The sequence below is a fragment of the Echinops telfairi genome, unplaced genomic scaffold, assembly GCF_000313985.2.
Source record: "Echinops telfairi isolate 266 unplaced genomic scaffold, ASM31398v2 ScPeMD7_4;HRSCAF=17, whole genome shotgun sequence".
NCBI lineage: Eukaryota > Metazoa > Chordata > Mammalia > Afrosoricida > Tenrecidae > Echinops > Echinops telfairi.
Genome location: NW_022103900.1, coordinates 43,379,833 through 43,383,565, shown reverse-complemented (window position 1 = coordinate 43,383,565; position 3,733 = coordinate 43,379,833). Strand labels below are relative to the sequence as shown.

The following is a 3,733-nucleotide window of genomic DNA, read 5'->3' as shown; positions in this document are numbered from 1 at the left end:
CCAAGAAGTCTGAAGTGGAGTGGGAAGAGGTGGCAGAGAAGTGTAAAGAGGAAGAAAGAAAGGGAGAGCTACTAGGGGCCATTTCCACCATCACTGTGCCTGCTAGGAAGGGCCGGAGAGAAAGCCGCAGACATTAAGTAGTGCACGTCCTGAAGAAGGGCCTGAAAGAGAGATGGATCAAGAAAGAGGTCAACTTTCTCTTTGCAGAATGGAACAAGCCCAGCTCCAAGACAGCAGCTTCACACACCGTAGACACTCGCGTCACTGTAGGAAATGTATAAAAAGAAGTCTTCTTCAGGGTGTTCCTGGTATAGCTGACACATTGTGGCATTGATGGGTGGAATGACATTGTTGACAAAGAAAAACAAGGCATCTTCAGCTCTGAGATGAATTCGCTTCCTGATGAAGAAGTAGAATTGACCAACTGTGAGATCAGTCGGTAGCAGGTATTCTTTTTTTGTCTAGATCACCTATCCAAGCTGTGGGCGCCTTTTCTATCACCAGGACCCGGTCCGGATATTTTTTTCAGATCTTCTCGCCCTCAGACAGGCGCTTCTCGAACGAATGCTCTTCTTTATACATGAACTTCATCCTCCTGTGAATCTGGCTGGACCAGGTGGGGCTGAGGGAACCGGGGGTGGGGGTCAGGGGGGGGAGCGCAGGGCAGGGGGCTGCGGCAACGGAGGCGACTCGCAAGTATATTCCGAGGAAAGATCCCCCTTTACAAGAAGCTTTTGTAGTAATGTTTGTCTATTTTAACATTGTAGTCGTTTTTACTTTGCTACTGGTATTTTCTTAACTTTTGTGACTGTTTCAATATTACCCTCAGAAAGCTTGTCAAATGTAAGTGACTACATTTTAATTGCCTTCTAGTTTTAAAATCCAAAGTCATTAGTTGGCTTGATGGCTCTCACTATTGTATGGCCTATACATCAGCGTGGGTGTATTTCTACACTTGACGGAACAACAGTTTTGTCAGAAACCATACGAGGTATGTGGCAGGCAAGAGTGGAGGGAGGATATTTTGTTGTGTATTACTTACAAAAGACTTACTGTAAGTCTGAACTCAGGAGTACAGTATTAGTTATCTAGACACTCCTCTATTTGACAGCTTTTGCTTCAAATTGATGAAAACTTTTCTTAACAATGAAAAAACAGATTCTGATAATGTTAAAATAAAGCAACATTTCACCTATATAAAAAAAAAAGATTTAAGAAGAGTGACTCAGAAAACTACTTCAAAAGTTAAAAATTGAGGTCGGGGAAAATGGCGACTCGATAGGATGCACCCGTCCAGAGCTCCTGCTGCCAGACCAGCAAATTGGGAGGTAAGGTGAAGGAAATGGGAAGATGGAGTCCTGAAATTAGAATTAGGGTATAGGGTCGCCCCTGAACCCCTTTTTGCGTGTGATTTCCACTCACAAAGCGAACCAAAAACGCTCTAAATTGCGCTAGCTTTGCCGAGACCATGGGCACCAGCTGGAAAGCTTCTCGTGCCCTTGCTGGGAGCAGCGATTTCTCCAGGCTGACGCCCTAAAGGGGACATATCCCAGGAGGACCCCATGGCGGAGACCTCATCACTGTCAGCTGCCTTGAGCTCACAGCCTGGAGAGTGGGGGTGGCTGGTAGCCACAATTTGGAGTAGAATGAAAAATCAGAATTTTACCTTAGGCAGATCGTGGTGTGGGAGAAAATAGGTGGATAGTCAGAGTCTAGGGGGTGAATTCAGTTCCAATTGGCCGAGAAGGAAAAAACCTCCCTGATAAGCTGGATCTCCCCATCTGGGGGTCAGCGTGACAGCCCCCAAATCAGAGCACATCAAAGGCATAATATAAAAAAGAATGAAATATATATTATTGGTTAAAAACTCGAACCCCAGCCTTGTTGCTCAGCTCCAAGGAGCACATAGACCAGGCATGGGAGTGCGGAGGTGGAAGGGGGGAGGGCTTAAAATAAATCAGCATAAGAAGAAGTCAAGCTAAGGAATGCCAGAACTTAGCTACAGGGCCTAGAGACTTTTTGCACAACAAAGACCCGCTGAAGCAAGTCTCAGCTTCTCACAGAGCACTGAGCTGCAGCCCAGAGAGTGATGGAGAGAGTTTAATTTTATTCTGTTCTAGCCTGGCCAGAGGAATAAAAAATAAAATCCTATGATCTAGTAGGGCCCCAGCAGTGTAGATAGGACAATAAGCCCAGCTTCCCTCTCAGTGATTCTACTCACAACTGGGGAAGTCCTGCCTGTCCTGGGGCCCTACATGGGACTGTGGGAACAGCCAGCCTCCCGTACGTGGTATAGTGCTACATACAACACAAGGCAGGTATACCAGTGAACTCCAGCACTCAACTGACGCCTGGCCATGGGTGTGATCTTGCCTTTGAAAGTAATCCCACACAGCATCTATGGAACCCTACATCAAACAGGTACACCACCCCACTACCTTGAGGAAGAGTTGGAACTCCTCCAGCCTCACGGACAGGTGATCAAGTCTCAGTTATCTCCTTACCTACTACTCTATTCTCTCTTTATTCACTAGCCTTTCTATCTTTCCCACCATAGTCAATCTCAATGAGCTCAGGTTTGTGTTGGTTTTTTTTTTTTCTCTGTTTCTTCTTTTTCCCTCTTTTTTGATTTTTCCTTTTTTCTCCTCTTCTCTCCAACTCTCTCCTATCATATGCCACTACTGTCTTCCAGGTCACTATCCTCCACTGAGGGCAAATCAACCCAAATAGCAGGAGGAACTCCAGCCTGCCCTCTGTGGGAGTGCTGTACACCACACAAGGCAGCAGGGACAAACATCTACACCGTGCTACGCTGCTGAGGAAAGCTCCGTCAGACCTCTAAGGTGATCTCGTCAACTAGGGCAATTCTTCCCAGCACCACTGGGTCCCTGCATTAAAAGGGCACACCAACCTGCCATTGTGGGACAGGGTCTAAAACCCTCTGGCCCCACATTCAAGCAATCAGGGATCAGCTATCACTTTATTCATTATTTCCTCCTTCCATACACCAAGAAAACATGCTTCTTGGTGTATGGAAGTGGACCTGTGTGATTTCCCCAGATGCCTGCAAAGCCAAGAAATGTGGGTGTGAGCTCCCCTAGTTGGGCCTTCAGAGATTCCATAGGCAGAGGAGAGTGGCCTGGAGGACGCTAGTGGCTTGTGACAGTAAAGAGAGTGAAAGGAGAGAAAAAAGAGATAAAGAAGAAAACAAAGACTGGAGGAACAATGTCACACAAACTGACATCCACTCACACACACACACAACTAAAATTCACAGAGTAAACCATAGTGAAAAGAGTAGAAGGAAAAAAAGGAAAAAAACTAAAAAGGAGAACGGAATCTCCTGAGACTGTGGCAGGAAAGAGAGAAGAGCTAGGAGAAAAGGAGAAAAGGAGAAGAAGTGAAAGAAGAACACAAAGAAAGAAAGAAAAAGAAGAAAAAAGAAAGTGAAGGAGAGAGAATTAACAACATAAAGAGATAGCAGATCCCTTGCTGTGCTGTGTGTAGCACTGTCTCATGCTGTGTGCAGCACTGTCTTAGGGGTCAGGCTGCCCACTGGGTGGGCAGAGTTGACCTAGGCAGAGGGTAGGCATCTGGAAACAAGCAGTGGCATATGGAAGGAAAGAGAGGGAGAAGAGAGAATCATACAAGCAGAGAGAGAAGAGAATAGAAGAGAAGAAAGAAAAAGAAAAAGAGAAGAAAGAGAAAGAAGGTGATGCCAAGAATAGGGATA

At 45.8% G+C, this 3,733-nt stretch overlaps 1 pseudogene; it reads right to left on the bottom strand.

Moving 5' to 3' along the window:
• Positions 1-239: 239 nt before the first annotated feature.
• Positions 240-591, bottom strand: LOC101657095 (annotated as a pseudogene).
• Positions 592-3,733: the final 3,142 nt, after the last annotated feature.